At 41.3% G+C, this 24,663-nt stretch overlaps 1 pseudogene; it reads right to left on the reverse strand.

The window, feature by feature from the left end:
* Positions 1–8,790: 8,790 nt before the first annotated feature.
* LOC120400501 lies at positions 8,791–18,008 on the reverse strand (annotated as a pseudogene).
* Positions 18,009–24,663: the final 6,655 nt, after the last annotated feature.

The following is a 24,663-nucleotide window of genomic DNA, read 5'->3' on the forward strand; positions in this document are numbered from 1 at the left end:
AGTTGCTGCATGGCCTCAACACCCATAGATTAGAGTGGGGATTGACAGCACCTCATGCCATTAGGTTCTGAATTATTAGCAACATCAGTAGTATAAGTAAGCATTCCTATCTTGATTTAACAAGCATACATGCTAATGGCTAAATCCTAGTTATATGCTACAAAGGCTAGGCAACAGTATGTACCTAGGGATACCAGAAAATGTATCCACCCAGGAAAAATCCTGCCATTGTAGGTCAGGGTGGTATATTGGCATGACCAACATACTTCATGGTGCTTGTGTTATTGCTTTTCCATGAAGCATGTTGTGCACAGCTATTATGGCCATCTTGTGCTTCTGATGTATAAGCTGTATATGGGCTTTCCAGGTTTCTGATTGGCCATGTCTTTTTTCTCAGATTTGCATCTTTCTTGGCTTTACATTTATTTAGCTCTTTTATACACTCATAAGTTTGGCTAATATTACATTTTAGATCCTCCTACACATGCTGCCTTTTGCATCCCATTATGTCTTTCTTTACATCTTTGTGTCTGCTAATGCACTTTTATGGCACCAGGCAGGCTTTAGCCTGAAATGTACCTTTATTATATATAATTTAAATTATAAAAATTAATGTGTTAAAGGTGAAATTCACTCTTCCCCTTCCCAATGCCTAGGCATTCAGTCTTTGTATGGAAAAAATAAGGCGGGAGTTGGGAGCAATTCATCCTTCAAACTGCAGCAGGCCATGGGGCTGCGCCACAGCTCCTACTAAGGTGCTGTTCCTGACTTGTGGGTTGAAATGCTAACTACTGCCCTACCCTACCATATCCCTCTGAGCAGGTTTGGAGCCATTTGATCTACCTAAGCAAAGATCCAGAAGCTGCTCCTTAGTCTGGCCTAGACATGCAGTAGATTATCAGCAAGTAGTGCTCAATTCTCAGAGGTGCTGAGGGTCTTCAGGTACCATGGAGTTTATTGAGAGTTGAGAACACTAGTCAACTCAACACAGGCACTTGACAGCTCCCAAGATTGTCTCCTGTTCAGAGGTTCTCAACTTTTCCTTTCTGAGTTCATACCCATGCTATAAAAACTCCACGGCCCACCTGTGCCACAACAATTGTTTTTCTGCATATCAAGAAGATTAAAAGCCAAGGCTGGCATTAAGGAGTAGCAAGGAGGGCAATTGCTAGGGTCCCACGCTGCAGGGGGCCCCATGAAGCTAAGTTGCTTGGGCTTTGGCTTCAGCCCCAGGCAGTAGGGCTCAGGCTTCAGCTTCCTGTGGCACCTGGCATTGGCCACTGTCAGAAGACAGGATACTGACCCAGTATGGCCATTCTTATGTTCTTAATAGCCCAGAAAGAGTGCAGAAGTTCCCTTTTGTCACTGCTTTCCCAGTACTTCCCTCTTGCAGATCGCATCCCAGGGCAGAGGGACATGAGCAGATCTTCTATTGCTCCTATGATTTTTACCCTCTGAATAAGTAAAAAAAAAAAAATTATATAACTGCTTTCACTACAAACGTCCTTTGCAATCTCTATATCCTTTAAACCAGTGGTTCTCAACCAGGGGTATGCATAACCCTGAGGGTACACAGAGGTCTTCCGGGGTACATCAACTCATCTAGATATTCACCTAGTTTTGTAACAGGCTACATAAAAAGCACTAGAGAAGAGAGTACAAACTAAAATTTCATACAATGATTTGTTTATACTGCTCTATTATACACTGAAATGTAAGTACCTATATTCCAATTGATTTATTTTATAATTATATGATAAAAATGAGAAAGTAAGCAATTTTTCAGTAATAGTGTGCTATGACATTTTTATATGTTTGTCTGATTTTGTAAGCAAGTAGTTTTTTAGAGAGGTGAAACTTGGGGTACCCAAGACAAATCAGACTCCTGAAAGGGGTACAGTAGTCTAGAAAGGTTGAGAGCCACTGCTTTAAACAGTCTATGTATATGTAATATGAGAGCTCCTTCACCCCTACTGAAATTCAGACACCTCTGGAGTGGAACACAACTGCTGTTCAACAGAATGCAACAACACTACATCAGTTTAGAACATGAAGTGGAAAATCTGTTGCTCCTAATTTTAAGATTATAGTAAATGATATAATATCATGTGATGTATAATTTCCACTTAATTTTCTTCAGAGTTCTCATCCGCAGAGGCTACTATAACATTCCCTCAATGTATTATTTCTTTGAAGCTTTTTCTCTGTCTGAGATAGCATGCAACTCCAACAAAAGAACTCATGTATAATTTTTAGTATTGACTATGCTGCTATGTGTGTAATATTACATTGGTAAGAGAATTGTCTTAAATGAATGTGTCTGGGTGTGACACAGAATTTAAACACCATTTTACAAAAATGCGTATTTAAAACGGTGTTTTCCTTTACATACCTGTTAAGGACTTTTTAAAAAATGTTTGCCATTGTATACACTTAAGAACATTATTAAAATGCCAAACCAAATAACTTTTATTCACATTGTATATATACACACTTTTTTTTTCTGTCAACTGGTGTTGGAGGGAACTGGTGTTAAGTGATGACAGATTCATCTCTTATTTAATTTCCATAACCTCTTAATATGATCAGTGGATCTTTGTTCAGAAAGGGAGTCATACTAATGTAGCAGAGCTCCTCTGGTTTGCTTTGTTTTATTATTTCACATTGCTGTTTATTTGTGAAGAAATAGCTCTTAACTATAGTTTGCTACAGTATTATAAAACACTACTAACACATTTTACTGAAATTCATAAGTACAAAAATTGTCACAAACTTTCAAAAAGTTGTAGCTATGCAGTATTTGAAATTGATTAATCTTGGCTGTTACTGTTGTTGAGAACAAGTGTCAGATGCTGGACTTTTTGAGGAGAAGGTGAGAATATGCTTAACTTGAAAATTTAGGCTGCTTTGTGAACATCAAGAGCTGTAGAATTACCAAATTAGTTTCACAAATGCAGCTCTGCACCTCAGAGACACCTAGATAGTAACTAGACCCTTATTTGCAGCGATTTTAAGTAATTTCTGTTTATTAACTTCATTAGCTTCAAAACACTTAACATGTCAAATTAAAACGCTGGTCTACATTTTCAAAAGTGATCAATGATTTTGGGTGCCCAACTGAGAGTACTTTAAAGGGTAGTTTTCAGAGAAGGGTGATTTCACTTTTGCAAATTTGTTATCCTGTATTTTAACATCTTACTGTATTTATTTGTGGCTCCAGAGTTCTCTAAGTGCACTGAACCCATCCACCATTACTAAATGTAAGATGTTGCATTTGGATCTTTTCTTTAACTGAAATGTGTAAACTCATGTATAGTTGGACAACTTCCTATTGACTCGTCCATGTAGTTTTTTGTTAATTCAGTCTGGTCAAACTATATCCCTTTTGAGACATCTGCCAGTTTACATATGGAAAACATGGTGACTATGCACCTTTATGTGGTGGACAAAAACCCAGGAGTTGCTCAGGTCACCAGTCCCACCTTGTCCAATATCCTGTCTCTGAAAGTAGCAATTGCCAGATGCTTCAGAGGTAGGTGCAAAAAAATGTGTAAAGCACAAATATGAAAAACCTGTCCCAGCGAAGTTTTGCTTATAGCATAAAGAATGATGGTTTATATTCCTTATAAAAATATACAAAGTTCCTGTGAATGTTTTCATTATCCATACAAATGTCTCCTTTTTGGAATCCTACTAACTTCTTGGCTTCATTGATGTACTGTAATAGTGAGTCCCACAGATTGATTCTGCATTGTGTTTTTAAAGTTTCTTTATATAACTTTTAAACATTTTGCCTATCAGTATAATGCAACATTCCATTGTCATATTATATAAAAATAAATAGGGGTAAATAGAAATTCAGGATTTAGCATTCAATAATTTCTATACTTCTATCAGATCCTCTCTTTTTTTGTCTTCTTTCTAAATTAAACAATCTCAGTCTTTTTGATTTCTATCCAGAAGTCTCTCCATTCCTTTGATCATTTTCAGTATCTGTTTCTGGACTTCTTCTTTCTCTTTTTCTGAGAAAGCATGACCAGAATTGAACACAGTACTCCCTGTGCAGATGTACCATTGATGTATATAATGGCAAAAAACATTAATTATTATTTCTATTCCATTCTGTGTATATCATTTTTTAGCTTTTATTGTACTTGGCTGTACACTGAGTAAAAGTTTCCACTGAACTGTCTTCAGTGATGCTCAGGTCTTTTTTCTAACTGGTTATAGATAATTTAAAACCCAGCCATAGGCATGAATAGTTTGGATTATTCTTTTCAGTGTGGATTACTTTGCATTTGTTAATAATTAATTTCATGTATTTATCATTCTGCCCATTCACCTAACTTTATTTGGTTTCTCTAGAATTCCTCTTAGTTTTCTTTAATACTGAGATTATCTGCAAATTGTGAACATAAGAACATAAGAAAGGCCGTACCGGGTCAGACCAAAGGTCCATCTAGCCCAGTATCTGTCTACCGACAGTGGCCAATGCCAGGTGCCCCTGAGGGAGTGAACCTAACAGGCAATGATCAAATGATCTCTCTCCTGCCATCCATCTCCATCCTCTGACGAACAGAGGCTAGGGACACCATTCTTACCCATCCTGGCTAATAGCCATTTATGGACTTAGCCACCATGAATTTATCCAGTCCCCTTTTAAACATTGTTATAGTCCTAGCCTTCACAACCTCCTCAGGTAAGGAGTTCCACAAGTTGACTGTGCGCTGCGTGAAGAAGAACTTCCTTTTATTTGTTTTAAACCTGCTGCCTATTAATTTCATTTGGTGACCCCTAGTTCTTGTATTATGTGAATAAGTAAATAACTTTTCCTTATCCACTTTCTCAACATCACTCATGATTTTATATACCTCTATCATGTCCCCCCTTAGTCTTCTCTTTTCCAAACTGAAGAGTCCTAGCCTCTTTAATCTTTCCTCATATGGGACCTTCTCTAAACCCCTAATCATTTTAGTTGCTCTTTTCTGAACCTTTCTAGTGCTAGAATATCTTTTTGAGGTGAGGAGACCACATCTGTACACAGTATTCGAGATGCGGGCGTACCATGGATTTATATAAGGGCAATAATATATTCTCAGTCTTATTCTCTATCCCCTTTTTAATGATTCCTAACATCCTGTTTGCTTTTTGGACCGCCTCTGCACACTGCGTGGACATCTTCAGAGAACTATCCACGATAACTCCAAGATCTTTTCCTGACTCGTTGTAGCTAAATTAGCCCCCATCATGTTGTATGTATAGTTGGGGTTATTTTTTCCAATGTGCATTACTTTACATTTATCCACATTAAATTTCATTTGCCATTTTGTTGCCCAATCACTTAGTTTTGTGAGATCTTTTGAAGTTCTTCACAATCTGCTTTGGTCTTAACTATCTTGAGTAGTTTAGTATCATCTGCAAACTTTGCCACCTCACTGTTTACCCCTTTCTCCAGATCATTTATGAATAAATTGAATAGGATTGGTCCTAGGACTGACCCTTGGGGAACACCACTAGTTACCCCTCTCCATTCTGAGAATTTACCATTAATTCCTACCCTTTGTTCCCTGTCCTTTAACCAGTTCTCAATCCATGAAAGGACCTTTCCTTTTATCCCATGACAGCTTAATTTACGTAAGAGCCTTTGGTGAGGGACCTTGTCAAAGGCTTTCTGGAAATCTAAGTACACTATGTCCACCGGATCCCCCTTGTCCACATGTTTGTTGACCCCTTCAAAGAACTCTAATAGATTAGTAAGACACGATTTCCCTTTACAGAAACCATGTTGACTATTGCTCAAGAGTCACCTCACTATTCAATACTCAACTTCTATTTAGCTTAGGGTTTTATATTGTCTCTCATAGTAGCTGAGCCCCTTCCATGTAAAAGAGATTGGTGGACTTCCTGGAATCTCTGGCTCCTCTCTCTTTGGTGGGAGCAGAAAATCTGATTGCAATAGAGGTGGTTTTTTTGAGAGGAAGGGAGGGAGGGGGAGCGATGGGTAGAGCAGGGGTCATTCTTATTGGTGGATAATAGTAAAATAATAAATAAATACTAAGGCCTAGATCAACTAGGGTTTAAAAAACAGCAACCGTGTAACCTATTAAAATTCTGTTGGTTAACTGGTTAACTATTAAGGCGGAGAACTTGGGGTCCAGGGGGTACTGCCACCCGTGCCTGGGATCCCCACTGCTGGCCCAGCGCCCAGGATCCTGGCTGCTGACCCCGGGCCCGAGGCAGCAGCAGAGTCCTGGGTGGGGCCGGCAGAAGAGTTTAATCATTAACCGAAACTGATAAGACTGATGCGTATCGGTTAACTGGTTAAACTTTTACATCCCTAAAATTAACCCCCACCTCTTCCTCTGAGATCCACACATGGAGGGTTTCTCCACATGCAGCTCCCACCTCCTCAGTGGAAAAATGAGAGATTCAGGTGCCTTTGCTTCTGCACTGTTCTCCCCAAGCCTGCAGTGGTCCCTCCCAGGGTGGCTGGGTGGGGGTAAGAAATATGCACGTTGTCCCCACAGCTTAGTAGAAGTTAGAAACAAAAGTTAATACAGCCCCAGGTTACATTAGACTTTCTGACTGGTGCTGCAGATGGGAGGAGTCTCTAGTAGCACTGCTCCGCTGGAGCCATGTTGCCAAAGAGTAGGATTCTTCCAGTTGTCAGAGCCTCCTTGCAGATGGGTCTGGCCTCAATGGATCCTTCAGGATCTGCCAAGTTTGGAGTGGTGTTTCTTTAGATGGATGGAACAAATACTGCTTCTCTGATGGGGCAATCTGGAGTAATCTCAGCAAGGAATTACTTTCAGGAATTTCCTTGTAAAAAGACCTCTCTGGCATTTCACAAGGGAGGAGATAATCTGACCCTGAAATTTTAATGTAGTTTCTCTCTCTCTCTCTCTTTCTCTCTCATATTACCCAATTTATCATCTATCCAAAGAAGTTGTCATAAACATACAGCTAAGGGTAGCATAAAATCCCTCTTTACCTTGTAAAGGGTTAATTCCTCTTTTACCTGCAAAGGGTTAAGAAGCTCAGATAACCTGGGGGTACCTGACCAAAAGGACCAATAAGGGGAGAAGATACTTTCAAATCTGTGGGGGAAGGTTTTTTGCCTGTCTCTCTCGGAGCCAGCCAGGAAACAGGGCAGGGGAAAATGCATCTCCCTAGCTATATCGGAACTAAACATCTACACTTGCAGAAATAGTAAGTAATAGCAAAAAAGAAATGCATTAGATTACCTTTTGTTTTAGCTTGTGAATTTTCTCTGTGCTAAGAGGGAGGTTTATCCCTGTTTTTGTAACTTTAAAGTTTTGCCTAGAGGGGAAATCCTCTGTGTTTTTGAGTCTTTTGTTATTCTGTAAAGTACTTACCATCCTGATTTTACAGAGGTGATTCTTTTACCTTTTCTTTAATTAAAATTCTTCTTTTAAAAACCTGATTGATTTTTCATTGTTCATAAGAGCCAAGGGTTTGGGTCTGTGTTCACCTGTACCAATTGGTGAGGGGATTATTCTCAAGCCTCCCCAGGAAAGGAGGTGTAAGGGCTTGGGGGGATAGTTGGGGAAGGTAGGGCTCCAAGTGGCCCTCCCTGAATGTTTAGTTAAATCACTTGGTGGTGGCAGCGATACTAAAGCAAAGAAGGAATTTGTGCCTTGGGGAATTTTTAACTTAAGCTGGTAAAAATAAGCTTAGGGGGTCTTTAATGCAGGTCCCCACATCTGTACCCCAGAGTTCAGAGTGGGGAAGAAATCCTGACAGAAGTTGTTACAAAAAACTTAGTGGCTTCAATACAGGACTGACGCCCAGCAAGGACCATGTTTCCACTGAGACTGTAAAATGATACTAATTGTGGGGGAGAGGAGAGAGAAAAAATATAGCAAAGATAATAGACAATCAAATATGTTTTATTTTAATGTAGCCAAGTTTGTTTTCTAGGTAAAAAACACTAAAGTGGAAACAATGGTCGGGGGTGGACACGGGGAGATGCACTATAGGAGAAATAGACAATTCTTCTCATGAAGTTAGTTACTCTATTATTTTAGAACACTGTCTCAAATGTACTGCAAATACTAGAACTTGGTTGATTCAGTTTTTCCCAACAGTGACAGTATTTCAAGTCTCAACATTCAAGCACAGTATGAATTATTAGAAATTTCTGTTGTAGCCAATTTTTTAAGAAAAAAGAGTCTGTAAAGTTATTTCAGAGAAAGATTATTCCTCTACACCAGTGATACTCAGACCTCAGTGGTTCAGGAGCCAAATTAGTGATCAGCATTACCCAAAAGAGCTACAGTAGTGTAAATTCATTTTCATTTACTATTTTTTATATTTTCTCACAGCAAAATGGCAGACCTTGTATTATCATTTTATCAACTACAGTTGGTTAATAACATAGTAAAAACATCCTGATTGGTTAATAACTTAGATTGGTTAATAATTAAATCACACAGTGTTTTAATATCATGCTGCAAAGGCCACTTGCGGCTCGCGAACCTCAGTCTGAGTATCATGGCTCTACACACTGTGTACATACAGGTAGGCTGCAAAAGAATCTTAAATCTTATCTTTATCATAAGCTGAAATTAATATTTTATTAAGCCTTGAGTAATTTAAAGACAATGTATTTTTCACCAAATAATAAAATACAAATTTAGCTAATGGGAAAAAATAGTCAAATGTATGCCTGTAACTTCAAAAAATTGTATTTCTAATTAAACTTTCATCAATTTTTCTTTATAACAAGTGATGCCCAATGTGAAATAATTAATTTTTTGTGAGATTCAACTACTTAATATTTTCATCAAAATGCATGATGATGAGGATCATGTCCTATTGATTTCACAAACTTTAGAAAGTCTTCAGGGTTTAAGCCCATGGTTGCTGAGTTTGTCATTGAACAATACAAATTTCACATCTCTGTGGTCACAGAACAGGGCCATTTTTGTTGCAAAGCCTTGGCCTACTTTTAGTTTTGCCTGTCATACAGAACTGTTACCAGCCAGAACCCTTTCTTCTTTTTGTCTTTAAAAAAAAAAAGAGGTTTTTACTGTGACCTCCTTTCATATGTTGAACATGAGGCATCATTTCTTCAACAGTGAACACCTGGAAAATATAACTAATACAGTATTAATCAATATGCCCTGTTATTTTTTGGTTGCTTAGTGGCAGGTATCTTTTATTAGACTGTACTAAACTTTACACTCAGTCTAAAAAATGTTCTTTTTCATAAAGAGATTTTAAGAGGAGAAAAATAAAATCTGTCTATAGTTACAGTATTCTTACAGCCACTTCTGTAATTCTATTTGATGAGTACATAATTTTTTTCCAACAGTGGTGGCACCAATTTTTATTTTTACTGAAGGCTAAACACCAATAATTCTTAATATAATGGAGCATTATTACACTTAAGAGGGTAGTCTGCACATTTTTAAGTTGGACAGGGGAAAGGGGGCTGAAGTAGGGGAAGAGTTTGGAAAGGGTCACAACCCTATTGCATTTTCCAGGCTCAGATCTTGCACTGAGGTAACTTGCCATCAGTGATACTTGGATGTCAACAGTGCCCTCCCATAAAGAACTGTGCCAGTTCCCACGGTATCTCCTTGAAGCAACATGGGAACAGGACAAAGGCTTCCAGGGGAGTATGATGGGACATGCCCCATTCCACTGACAGGCAAACGGGCATTGCTGCATGCAAGCAGTGCCAGGTGTACCTGCAGAATATGCCCCACCTGGAGAAGGGGAGCTTAAAAAAGTGAATCTTATTACTGTGGGAGAGATGGGGGTTTGCCTGGGAGGTGAGGCTGCTGGAGACTGCCAGTGAGCTCTAGTAGCAAAGGGAGCCCAGCCTGAGGTAGCAGTTGGCCGTTCCTGCCTTCCCTCCACCTTTGTTTAGGAGTAGACTGACACTGCTGCAAACCTAGTACAGGTAAAGAGCAGAGGCAGGGGGGACCTGAGGAACACCACAAAGTCATAAAGGTAACTGGATTCAAAGCAGACCCTTGGGAGTGAACTGAACTCCTGCTGGGAACAGTGAGATTATCCAGGGGCAAGAAACTATGGCTGAGGGTTGGCGATCTACAGGGAGGTCAGGTTCTAAGTCATGGTAGGTCAGAGGGAGAACCCGATAAACCCAACAGATGTTCTCAAAGCCTTTATACGAAACTTCCTGCTGGGCTTTGACTTCATATCCTGATTTAAAATAGAATGTTTAAAACCAAAATGATTAACCCTCTGAAAAGCACCATACTCAATCATGTTATATCACAAGGTTTGAAACTTCTGATTTTCCTTTTATAACATAGCTCCAAATATCAAACCATACATACACTACCTAACTCCGTCCTGCACTCTCAATTTTACACTGTTCTTGAGGCAGAAGAATTTTGTTTCTATTTTTTTATATATAAAAACTAGGTCTGTCAAGCGATTAAAAAAATTAATCGCGATTAATCGTGTTGTTAAACAATAATGGAATACCATAAATATTTTTGGATGTCTTCTACATTTTCAAATATATTGATTTCAATTACAACACAGAATACAAAGTATATAATTTTTTATTAAAAATACTTGCACTGTAAAAAACAAAAAAAATAGTATTTTTTCAGTTCACTTCATACAAGTACTGTAGTGCAATCTCTTTATCATGAAAGTTGAACTTATAAATGTAGAATTAAGTACAAAAAATAATTGCATTGAAAAATAAATGTAAAACTTTAGAGCCTACAAGTCCACTTAGTCTTACTTCAGCCAATCGCTCAGACAAACAAACTTGGTTACAATTTGCAGGAGAATCTGCCTGCTTCTTGTTTACAATGTCACCTGAAAGTGAGAAAAGGCGTTTGCATGGCACTGTTTTAGCCGGCATCGCAAGATATTTACGTGCCAGATGCTCTAAAGATTCATATGTCCCTTCATCTTCAATCACCATTCCATAGGGAAGGGAGGAAGGGATAGCTCAGTGGTTTGAGCATTGGCCTGCTAAACCCAGCATTGTGAGTTCAATCCTTGAGGTGGGCCATTTGGGGATTTAGTTGGGGATTGGTCCTGCTTTGAGCAGGGGGTTGGACTAGATGACCTCCTGAGGTCCCTTCCAACCCTAATAATCTATGATTCTATAGCACATGTCCATGCTGATGATGGGTTCTTCTGCTTGATAACAATCTAAAGTAGAGCAGACTGATGCATGTTCATTTTCATCATCTGAGTCAGATGCCACCAGCAGAAGGTTAATTTTCTTTTTTGGTGGTTCAAGTTCTGTAGTTTTTGCATTTGAGTGTTGCTCTTTTAAGACTTCTGAAAGACACCTCATCCCTCTCAGATTTTGGACAGCACTTCAGATTCTTTAACCTTGGGTAAAGTGTTGTAGCTATTTTTAGAAATCTCACATTGGTATCTTCTTTGCATTTTGTCAAATCTGCTGTGAAAGTGTTCTTAAAACAAACGTGCTGGGTCATCATCCGAGATGGCTATAACATGAAATAACTGTAAATGACAGAGTGCGGGTAAAACAGAGCCGAAGACACAGTTCTCCCCCAAGGAGTTCAGTGACAAATTTAATTAACACATTATTTTTTTAACAAGCATCAACAGCATGGTAGCATATCCTCTGGAATGGTGGCCGAAGCATGAAAGGGCATATGAATGTTTAGCATATCCGGCACATAAATGCCTTGCAGTGCTGGCTACAAAAGTGCCATGCAAATGCCTGTTCTCACTTTCAGGTGACATAAATAAGAAGCAGGCAGCAGCATCTCCTGTAAATATAAACAAACTTGTTTATCTGAACAAGAAGTAGGACTGAGTGGACTTGTAGGCTCTAAAGTTTTACATTGTTTCCTTTTGAGTGCAGTTATGTAAGAAAAAAATCTACATTTGTAAATTGCACTTTTATGATAGAGATTGCACTACAGTACTTGTATGAGGTGAACTGAAAAATACTATTTCTTCTGTTTAGCATTTATACAGTGCAAATATTTGTAATAAAAATAGTAATATAAATTGAGCAGTGTACACTTTGTAAACTTGTGTTGTAATAGAAATCAATATATTTTAAAAGGTAGAAAAACATCCAAAAATATTTAATACATTTCAATTGGTATTCTATTGCTTAACAGTGCGATTAATTTTTTTTTTAGTTAATCACTTGATTAATTGACAGCCCTACTATAAACTCCAGAGTGTGATGGGGAAGCTCCCAAGAACAATGCAGGGCAGATACCAACACTGTTTTCATTTTCAAAATTATGCTCCTACTCAGAAACAACTCCAGGCAGAGCAACTAATTAAGCACAAACTATTTGTGTCAAACCCTTCACCCCCAAGAATTTTACAAACTATATACATTAATGGCACCTAATGACATCAGCATGTTTCCTCCGTTCCCAACTCTGCTCACCCAGTATGGGGCAGAGCTAATAATAACAGACCTAGCCTAAATCCTTGTCTGGACATAGTTGCTCTTACCCCATGCATGCTACAGGAAACAGAAGAGACCCATGAGTGTGGTTAGGATCCCCATAGGTGATGAGGGCAAAACAGATTATGTTATTGAGCAGGTACAATGAAAACAAATCAGCAGTTTTACCTCTACGATCTATCTTTTTGCCCCTGGCTTTTCACCTTACTCTTTTAGTACACTGAGGTAAAGGGATAACCTCAACCTGTACATATTTCTAGTAGTGAATTTTGGAAATGTTGTAGAAGTAAAACCAGTAGGATCATGACCATACTTGCTCAGTAAAAGCCACATAAGGTATGTCTACACTGCCAAACACCCCTCCACCCCCACCCACATAAAGTGCCTTCTTAATCTGGTTAGCTTATTTGGATTGAAATAACAATGAAGATATGACAACTCTGCTTTTAACTCACATTAACAGCTCAATTAAAGCCTATAAAGGGAGGCTGAGATTTAATTGGAGTTATTAACCTGAATTAAAATCTGGAATGTCCAGTTTCCATTGCTACTTTAACCTGAGTTAGTTAACATGGGTTAGCCAACCCAAGTTAAGAACAGACCTTTTTTTTTTCCCAGTGTAGACATAACCATAGTGAATTGGCAACACAAAAAGAAATAAAACCCATGAGTCCTAACTTCCAGACCCCGCCTCCAATCACAAGATAGCCCAGCTTCCCTTGGTTATTGTATTTCTTGTTCTAAAAACCCATAATGAATCAATGTGCAGTGATATTCAACATGGAGCTGGCTGGGCAGATTATGGAGCAACTGGGATTCTCCTGTCCATATTTTACCTCATCAAAGGAGATGGAACAATATTGTGGTATCACCAGCACACAGGCATCTGCTGCCTAGCAACCCCATAAATATTTTGATTTCAGAGAGCAGAGGCACTAGGTAAGCTGGGAAAAATTGGAGTAAATTCATACAAGCACTGGAAAGAGATCTGCATAGGAAGTGATGGAGTTGTTCTTTGTTCCTCAGCCCTGGGAGTTACCTTGGAGTGGTAGCTGGTGGTCTCTGCTGTTTTGCAAAACAAGTAGCAATAAAGACTCCCACATGTATCACAATGCCATATGCAACATGGGGAGGGGAGGGTCACATGTGTGATCAGATTCTGAATGTCATCGTAAATCCATACTTGGGGGCAGGATCTTAGACAGGATCTAAAATCAGCACATATCTTTGTGCCTGGGAGGCATCTGGAACATGTAGGATCTCAGTACACCAGCTATCATGCCCAATACTGACACTGACTTATTACAGGTGCAAGAAACTCTGTTGCCCACCGACCAAAACTATTGTCATAGATGCCTCCTTAACAGGTTGGGGAGCACATCTGAGGTCACTGAAAGTTCAAACCTGTGGTCAAAACAGGAAGCTTCTCTGCACATTGATATTCTGGAGCTTCGGGCCATCTGATGCTTGTCAGATTTTTCAAAATCACATCAGGGACTCAGTAGTTCTCATAATCACCAACACCACTGTGATGCATTATGTAAATGGACAGGGAGAAGCACACTTCAACGTGCTGTGTCAGGAGGTGATCGGGGTCTGGTAGTTTTGCATCAGGGAAAACATTACACCGATGGTCAATCATTTACCTGAAGTCCAGAATCACCTGGCAGATCACCTCAGCAGAAATCTCTCTGATTAATGAGTGGCTCTGAAGCCCAGCATCCTGTGGTCCATTTTTGTAGTTTGGGGCATCCCCATGATCCACCTCTTCACCATGAGACAAAACAAGAAATGCTGGCTACTGTACTCCCGAGGGGGTCTCTGGTTTCTTGATTGATGCTTTTCACCTGAGCTGAGAATAAACACTCCTATATGCTTTTCCACTAATTTGAATAATCTCACAGGTCATTTTCAAGATGAAATTGGACCATGCCATTCTCACTGGCATTGCTTCACCATGGCTGAGACAATATTGGTTCTCCAACCTCCTTGCTTTATTGGTTTGGCCTCCCATATCCCTTCCTCTTCATCCCAACCTCCTGACCCAGCAATATGGTCAGGTTTTGAATCCAGTGTTCAGCTGCCTACATCTCACAAGGTGGATGCTGCATGGTTAGACAAGGAGGAGGAATGATGTCCAGAAACAGTCCTGTAAGTCTTGTTCAATAATAGGAAGCCCTCCACCAGAGCATCCTATTTGGACAAGTGGAAGTGGTTCTTGTTGTGGTCATTAGTCCAAGGAGGTCAACAAAGCTGCTGGCTTGTTTTCAGTTACTGCTTGGCATAGGTCAGCCCTGAAGGACATATAGAGCTGTTTATTATAGAAGTTTATATTACCCTTTTAAATCTAAGATTGCAACTGATTTGTGTGTGTGTGTGTTTCCTGTTTTAACCTTTTAAATAACCTTTTATTTTTCCTAGTTAATAAACCTTCAGTTAGTTTATTACAGGATTGGCTATAAGTGTTGTCTTTGGTTTGAGATCTGAATACAACACAACAAATAAGTGACTGGTCCTTTGGGACTGGGAGTAACCTGAATACTGTTGTGCGCTTTGGTGTAAGGGACCATCCATCACTATGTCTAGCTTGCCTGAATGGCAAGATAGACTCAAATGCCCAAGTATAGTATTGAAAGACATAGTATTGAAAGACTTTTTAAAATCCATTGTCCATCTTTTTAAACAAAATTCTCCAGGGGACAGAATGCTGCTTAAAAAACTGTGGCACAATATGTCCCCAAATATATTACATCTACTGCCCTCCTGCCATCTGCAATTTTTTTAATTCTATCAAATGTAGGAATTGCCAACAGGAATTCAAAAAGGTACAACCCTTCCTGCTCCCTAACAGACACATGGCATCTCCCTCCCTGCTGCACTGACCCAGCATCATAGGTGGCTGCATAGCTACTCCTGACACTCACTTCAGGATGCTCCACGCTGACCACTGGGATGTTCAGGGCTCGCAGATGCTCCTCTAACACCTCCCGAAGCCCACATGTCGACAGTGGCTGTTGCTGCTGGACGGCCACGGCTGACAGCTCAGTCTCAGACTTGTCAGCTGACTAGCCAGTGCTAGGAGGTGCTGGGAGTTCCACAGCAGCTGGCATCACACAAATCAAAACTGCAAAGACAGGCAGGTTTACAGGAGAGGAGGTCTGAATCTCTCCTCTACCCTGAGATCTATTGGGGGCAGGGCCGGCTCCAGGTTTTTTTAAAAGGGCTGCCCCAAGCACGTGCTTGGAACGCTGGTGCCTAGAGCCGGCCCTGATTGGGAGGATTAACTGCCGTGAGAGTTCAGAATGGGAATGAGGGTTAATCTCAAATTTTACGATCTGTATGGCTGCGAATAAGGGTCACAGATCACAGGTTCCCTTTAATTTATGGGTGGAGGGCAGTATTTTCTACTATATCTAAACCAGCTTTGCCAAATCTGCAGGAACGTTTGGTTTGGTTTACAAGTGAATGGAAAAAGACTGGTAGCTGATTTACATGATGATTTCCCAAGGCTGAAGTACACTCAACAGTGGTAGTTCCCAATGTGGAACAGAATTCCCTAAAAATCTAACTAAAAATAATTTTTTCATCAATTAATTACAAAATATTTTGATTTTTAAAAAACAGTTTGGTCTTGCAACACCCACCCCACCTACAAATTGCTTTGCATTCCTTTGCCTGGCTTTTACCTGAATTAAAAGAAGAAGGAATACTGCCATCTTTTTTTTAATATAATCAAGGATCTCTATATTTTTGGCACACTGAGCCTAAATACCATGCTGCAGCTCCTTTATTTCTGGGAATTTAGCCTTTGTCTCCCTCGGGGTGTGATGCAGAGTTATTACCACTAGGCCACTTGAGAGAACTGATTTTACATGTTAAAAAGTCTCAATTTTTGTATCTTTTATTATAAGTAACTTGTGCAGGGCTTTTCTTATAAGCAGGCTAGAACCAAATCTGTGTGACATATTTCTCTTTGTGTCTTATCATTTCAGAATGATTTGTCAGTCTGGATTAAGTATTTACAAGCTATTTTGGAATTCTGTGATATGTTCTTTATCAGTATGTAGGCTGTATATGCTTATACAAAAGGCTTGTGAACAATTTACGAGCAGGAAGCTAGCTGCAAATGGAATAAATTTGCATTAATTCTAATAAAAATTGACGCTTCAGACATTAAGTCAATATTAACCCTGGGTTCACTCTGATTTGGTAGTAGCTGTTTTGCAAAAAAAAAATTGATTTGAATAAATGTGTTAACATACTGTATGAAATATGTCGCATTTTAACTGTAAGGTAAGAGTTGTTGCCATTAATGGACAAAACATTTTATTCCACATAATCTTCCTTTAAGAAGAATTAAAAATAGACATAACACTAATCCCACTAACCATTAAACATGTCTGTATATGCATTCATATAGGTGTGGGGGGATGTCTTAATTAGATTGTAGTTATATAATCTGACACATTACTTCAGAACTTTGCTCTGTAACTAACCTTTAAACAAATACTTAATTAAACTCATTTTTGGTATTTATTTTTTTCACAAAAATCAATTTGAGATTATATATGTTAATAGAATTCCAACACTAGATTGGCAATTGTGATGATTATGTCTTACGGTAGCACTCAGAGGCCGTAATGAGGATTGGACTTCTATTATGACGGTTTCTGTACAAACATATAATAAAAGACAAACCCCTGTTCAAGGAGTTTATAATCTACATAGAGCCAAAGTATAACAGGTGGGTGCAGCACACATAGAAAAGGCAGAAGATGAGGATAACAGTAATAACAGCACCAATGGAAACTTTTTTCACTTAACTATTTAGGTCAAGATTTTAAAATTAAGTGCCTAATATTACACTCCTAAAACCATATATAGATGCCTAAATAAGTGCCCTGCTATTTAAAACTGTTGAGTACTGAGAAGTTCCAGCAAAGAAGCCCTTTTGTGAACCTCTGGATATATGGGTTGCATCATGATGTCCCTTTAACAATAAATTGGAAAGGCTTTAAAATAGCTTGTAGGAGATTATGCTAACTGATGTTCCAAACATCTTTAAACTAATAGATTAAAAGAGGCAAGTCCCAGAAGCGGTTAACAGCAGCATGAACTGGCTCTTCTTATTTAAAGACAGAGACAAGCATGACAAGAAAAAGAGTTTTATCTGTTCAGGATGTGCTCGATAATGCAAACAGTTTTGTTAGTAAAACTGGATGCACAGCAGATTTGACCAGAAGAATGTAAGAGATCTGGGTTGGTTTAAATGTTTAGGCCACATCAGAGAAGCCAGGACATCATTTACAAGATACACATGAGGATGGGCAGGTCACTAGGCACTGCTGTAAGTGGGGAAGCTAATAAAGATGGGATCGTGCCACCCACTCAGAGTAAGATTGGGGGCAAGAGGGAGATGTTGGAAGCCTATTCCTGCCACCTGTAAAGCAGTTCCCTGCTTCACTTGGAGACATCAAAACTTCCTTGTTTGAGACTTGTAGCACTCCTCCTGCCCACTTTCAAATACCATAGTCCATGCCAGCACTAAGAGCAGCTGGCCCTTACCTGTGCCCCACACCTCCATTACTCATCCACCTCCCTCCTATTCTAATTTAGGTGGTAAAGAACCAAGGAGCTCTCGCTGGGATCTTCCTCTGTAAGACAGACTTTTCCCCCTCTCTACTAGAAGGTGCAGCCTCCTTTGGAAATGTAATAATTTGTTTAAGAAAAAATGGATATAGTGTTATTAAGAAAAAGATTTTGCCTCAGTTTCCTGATTACAACACTTAGGCAAAAATAAGGTAATGCAGTACCTTAGCATGTATTAATTTTTTTTAAAGACACACTACTTTTTTTGAGCAGATACCACATTTGAAAGAACTATGCAGATTCATAATATATAAATAGCTGTTACCAAAAGCATAAAGACTACTGCGCTCCTTCTATCACAGCACACAGCTAGTAATTACGGACTACTTTCTAGCTAAAGCAGGGACGTTGTGCAACGTCCTGCAAAATGGACTTACAAATGCAGTAAAGGTAGTGTCATTGTGCACTGTATTCTGCCTAAAATCAGTTAAATACACAGCCTTTCAAGGATTCTTTTTCTCAAATAGCAGGAATAATTCATACAGGGAGGTTAATGCTTAAGCTCCACTGTTTGGTCAGAGAGGACATGTATGTAAAAGCATAAACATGAGACTACACCCATTTTTCCTATGGCCACACCCTTTTACAGTTCTTTGCTTTGACAGTTGTGGGAAAACTCGAGCAATCTCGAGTCTTCATGGAGGATACAGAAATAAGCCAGACAACTTTTGCTGTATGCAGCTTCCCCTAGGTTTCCTGTCATCAGTGTGTGAGCAATGCCAGATAGAATTAGACAAAACTCAATGAAAGCTTAATTTAAAAAATATTATTTTACATATATTCTTGATTAAATATGAATTTGTATACAATTAACAAAACCAGATTTTTAAAAAGAAACCATATGACCAATTACCACAACTGTGTATATATTGTAAATGGATAGCTAAACATATGTGCAGCTACTGTAATTTCACATGCTAATGTGGGCACACAATTGTACACACAATTCTGTTCAGTGCTTTGACCCACTGAAAATGTGGTCATTAGCTAATGAAGAATTAAGAGAAATTCAAAGCAAAAAATAATTAGAACAAGTAAAATAGCATGCAATTAGATTGTGTACCTGCCTAATAAACAATAATAAGAAATATATAAATGTATTACTAAAGATGCAACCAATAATAATTAGAACTTTTGATTAAATAACAAAACAAAGAATTAACTAGCATGTAATTGAAGGGAAAGGGTTTATAAATGTCAATCCATTATACAGACTTACAACATCTGAAATAATTCACCAGCTTTTCCCACTTTGTTCTAGAATAGGGAAACTATAATAAAGCCTTAATTTGAAACAGTATGTATCTGTGGTTACAAGACATGGACAAAGTATGATCCAATGCTAATTAGAAGAACATTATGACAGTACATGGAACTGTTTCCAGAAATCATCAAAAGGAAGCTTAGTCAGATTTGTAGGAAACTCTAGTGTCTGTTTGATATTTTAATTTTAAAAGTCCTTCAAAAAGAACATTATTCTGGTCAATCCAAAATTCACTGAATTAATTATATCACAGACACCATCTCCACACCCTGTGCATCTAACATGGCAGTCAAGTGATCTGATTTGGTATCCTGCAGTTGCAACATACATTGTAATTGTACATGTCCCTTTCTATTATAGGAACACAACTTGAGTGTCACTTTCATGTATCTTCTTGTAATACTTTGCATTTATAGAGTGCCTTTTTATAAGGTTTTGTTCACAATTGCTTAAGTGTCACAACAATTATGTGAGATAGATAAGTATTATTATTTCCCCATTTTACAGATGGAGAAACTAGGGATGTAAAAGTTTAACTGGTTAACAGATAAGCATCAGTCTTATTAGTTTTGGTCAATGATTAAACTCTGCTGCTGGCCCCACCCAGGGTCCCAGCTAACAGTCCTGCGCCTGGGCTGCTGGCCACCGGCCCGGGGTCCTGGCTGCTGACCTCATCCACGGATCCACTGCCGGCCCAGGTACTGGGCCAGCCGCAGGGATCCCAGTGCTGGCAGTAGCTGGGATGTTGGGCATGGGCGGAAGTGGGGATCCTGGTGTAGGTGGCAGCCAGGATGCTGGGAACAGGTGGCAGTGGAGCCCCATGTAACACGTGAGGGTGCTGCAGCACCCCCCACACTCCTAGTTCATCGCCTTAATGGTTAACTGTTTAACCGATAGAATTTTAATAGGTTACATGGTTACTATTTTTAAACCCTATTTACATCTCTAGAAGAAACTGGGGCACAAAGAAGTTAAATACTTGATGCACAGCAGTTCCAGTTACAAGCTATTTTCAACTGGACTAAGAGGGGCAAACTCTCAGATGGCATAAATTTTTATAGCTCTATTGACTTCAATTCAGTGCTTAATTTGTAATGAAAGAGGTGTGGGGGCTCAAGCAATTATTTTACATTCATAGCTGATGCAGCAAGCCTAGAGGTGCCGGGGGTAACCGCTGGCACAAATTAAACACTACTTCAATTAAATCATTGACTTCAATGGTGCTATGACAATTTAAGCCATCTGAGGATCTGCCTGAATGTAGAGAATTATGATCTGACTTATTTTAAATTCCCTTTGAGAGTCTTCAGAGACACATGTGCCAAAAAGGGCATTATGCATTATAAATGTTCAAAAGGCACCTAGGAAATTCATCAGCAGATGGTGACTGCTAACATGTGAATGTGTTTCTAGTTATTACATAATGCAATGAAGGATGGCTGTACCATGTAATCAAAACAGGCAGTTGCTTATAGCACAAAGGTATTAGGGACAGCAAAACATGCAGTACAGCTATTTTACTTTCCACATACAACTACAATTTGAATCACTCTCCCAAGAAATTGCAAATTGCAATAACCTGCCGCAGGTCATTGTGAGTCAAGTATTCTCCCAAGAACACCGCAAGGCTAAAGGATGCATTACATTATGTCATTTGGGATTATTGCTGGGTTTTTAGTCAGTATTAATGGAAAAAAAGATTAAGGATTTTTCAAAGGCTATTAAAAGGTGGTAGCTTCCTCCTACAATTTCTTCTAATCTATTATACTGATGTCATGTGTGTCCCAAATTTAGAAAGCATTTGATTTTAAAAAAATCTGTCCAACCATTTTAAGGCTTTAGTTTATGGCTTAAGTATTTTTGCTTAAAAAAATACTAAAACCAAAAATAGAATAAACTATTTCCTAGTATGCAAGAGAGACCAACATTTAAGTATTTAAATTACAGACATGAAGTTAAGGCTGCTGAGAAATTAAGCAACTTGTACTTTTGACAAATATCCTGATACTTATCTATTTTAAGCAAAAAGCTCTCTACAAGTATATCATATGTAGTTTCGGACTGATTTGGATCTCTTCTTGAAAAAAGCAAGGTGGCTGTGTTGAAATTTCCTACCCCTCTTTAAATGGAAGAGAGACTGCACTTACGTGGCAGATAACTAAGGAGCGTATTGAAATGATCTTCCCTTTTGAGATAACTGATCCATCAGTATTGGCTCAATTTTGGCAGTATGGACATATTATTAGAATGGAAGACCAACAAATTCCGAGTGTATTTACCAAGAAATGCTGCTACATGGACAGTGATCACATGGACACCAAAAGCTCCTGTGGCAGGGGGGATCTTCATTGGGAGCAGCAAGATTTGGTACTTTGCATATTCCCCAGGGATCAGAATTGTTATACACTGCTGATACTTGCAGAGCTGCCAGCCCTATGTGTCATGAGATTGCCTTAAAATACTGAGATTTAAAAATAAGAAGTGTAAGGTTCTTTGTATTTGACTTCCAGTTTTGTCGCCTTTCTTAGGGTCTCTCTGCGAGCAGGAGTCCAGATATCTACTGATTGTAAAAGCCCAGCGGAGAGTCTCACCAGTCTCTGGGCTCCAGGCGCTAAGAACAATACCAAGCCCCAGGAGACTCTCAACAAAACAACCAGAGCGGTTGGCTCAGGCCCTGCGCGGTGCCTGGTGTGACGACATGTTTAGCAACCCTCCCATTTTGAAACTAGGTGCAGTTTCCGCCACGCACTGTGACCATCTGGGCTACTGCTCAGGACTTGCTGCTGCCTGGTCCAGGGATGGTTGCGAATCTGGAGGGATGGGGTTTGTGGTCAAAAACACTCACAATCTGCTTCCTCCTGGCTAATGTGCCAAATTAATCTATTGGATGATTGAGGCGCTGTCATAAACAGATAGTTAAGGGTTAAGGTCTCTTTTACCTGTAAAGGGTTAACATGCAGTACCTGATGACCACCTGACCAAAGAACCAATCAGAGACAGCATAATTTCAAATCTCTGTGGAGGGAAGCCTTTGTCTGTGTTCTTTGTTAGAGCTCTCTTTGGATCTAAGAGAGGTCAGTCATGTCTCCAAGTTCTCCTGGAGTAGTTTCTACTATTTAATAGTGAGTATTAATTAGAAAGGCGGATTAGTCTTTTGAGTTGCTTTCTACATTTGCAATTGTGTGTTTGCTAAAGGAAATTCTTTATTCTTCTTCGAGTGATTGCTCCTATGCATTCCAGTCAGGTGTGCGCGCTGTGCGTGCACGGCTCTTCGGAACATTTTTACCCTAGCAACTCCGGCGGGCCGGCTGGCGCCCCCTGGAGTGGCGCCGCTATGGTGCCTGTTATATACCCCAGCCGGCCCGTCTGCTCCTCAGTTCCTTCTTACCGCCCGTGATGGCCAGTTGGAACTGTGGAGTGCTCTCTGTCCTCCACAACCCTAGCTCTCGCTACTTTTTCCTGTATATAGTTCTTTCCTTACTTAGTGTAGATAGTTCTGTTAGTTAGTTAGTTAGTTTTAGGATAATGTTAAGGGAGGTTCCCCCTCCCTTTCCTCTCCCGGTGCGGGCTCATGCCCAAGGCACCGGGCTTTAAGCCCTGCGCATCTTGCCAGCGGCCTATGCCTGTCGGCTATCCTCACGACTCCTGCCTCCGTTGCCTCGGGGAGAGTCACAGGACAGATAAGTGCCCTATCTGCTCCGCTTTCAAACCCCGGACGCGTAAGGAGCGGGACATTAGGTTAAAGCAGCTCCTAATGGAGGCGTCGCTCCTGCCCCCGGCACCGTCTGCGCCGCCACCGAAGACTACATCGGTGCGGAGCGCAGCGGCGGCCCCGAGCCGCTCCGGCACCGAGGCTCCGCGACCTCAGCCAGCGGCACCGAAGGCCCGGCACCGCTCCCTGTCGCCATCAAAGAAGCGCAAGCCGGCGAAGGCAGCTGCCAAGTCCCACGCTGAGGGCCCAGCAGCCAAGGCAATTACACCACCTGTGGTCTCCGCTGTGGCCGTGCACAGGACGTGCACCGGGCCGTTGACTCCGGCGCCGCAAGGGCCGTCGAGTCCGGCACCGCCATGCTCCCCGGCACCGACCGCGGTTGAGCTTCGGCTTCCATCCACGCCTGAGACTTTCTCTACGGCGCGCAAGCTCATAGAGCTCACAGAGGCTCCGAGCCTCCGGCCCCCGGCACCGCCGGTGCGGGCTGTTGTATCGGCGGGAAAGCCGGCAATGATGATCCGGCCCCCCTCTCCGGACGGACGACACAGACGGCGCTCCCGGTCCCGGTCTCGTTCACGTTCCCGACGCAGGTCACCGTCCCGCCGCTCAAGATCCCGGCGCTGCTCACCAACGCGGTACCGGTCGCCATCCCGACGCCGGTCGCAGTCCCGGTACCGTTCAACATCGCGGTATCGGTCGCACTCCTGGCGTCGCTCCAGGTCCCGATCGCCTTCGCGCTGGTACCGACGGAGGTCTGTTTCCCGGCACCATTCCCGGCACCGTGACTCGCGCAGCTGCTCCCGGCACCGCAGGTCCGGATCCCGGTCGAGCTCCCGGCACCGGTCGAGCTCCCGGCACCACGGCAGACGTTGGTCTCGGTCACCATCCCGGTACCGTGATGCCCGGCACCGATCCTCGGCACCGTCCGGGGCCAGACTGCCTCTTTCCACGGCGCAGTCCATCAGTGCCTCTGCACCCCCATGGCCATCCCGCCCCACGTTGGTCGCTTCCGGGGCAGACAGCAACGGGCACCTGCCACCTACTCCGCAGAGCCAGCCTCAGAGTGCACAACAGTGGGGCTTCTGGGTCCCCTGGGCCCAATACGACACTCAAGGGGTACCCTTTCCTCCAAGAGCCCCTGCCTCCGAGCGCAGGGTACCGGAGGCCACCGTCAGCCGACCGCCCCCTTCGCCACCTGGTTCGGTTTCGGTACCGCCTGACCCCCAGAGGCATCCTCAGCCCGAGCCAGCCGATCAACCGCTGGAAGATCCATCCACGGAGGCTGTCGTCCAGGGCTTGTCCTTGTCATCGTCACCAGACGAGGCGGTGGCCGGAGCATCTGCCAAGGATCCTCCACCGATAGACCTGAGGGCCCACCAAGACCTCCTTCGCCGCGTGGCGAAGGCCATAGATCTCCCCGTAGCAGAGGTCCAGGAGGATGAGGACCCCGTCACGAACGTCATTGGAGCGGAGGCTCCAGTACGGGTGGCCTTACCGTTCATTCGGACAATCCAGAAGAATGCCACCACGCTCTGGCAGTCACCGGCATCCATCCCTCCTACGGCCCGCGGGGTCGAGCGCAAGTACTCAGTCCCCCCTACGGGCTATGAGTAT

Source organism: Mauremys reevesii, linkage group 3 (assembly GCF_016161935.1).
Source record: "Mauremys reevesii isolate NIE-2019 linkage group 3, ASM1616193v1, whole genome shotgun sequence".
NCBI lineage: Eukaryota > Metazoa > Chordata > Testudines > Geoemydidae > Mauremys > Mauremys reevesii.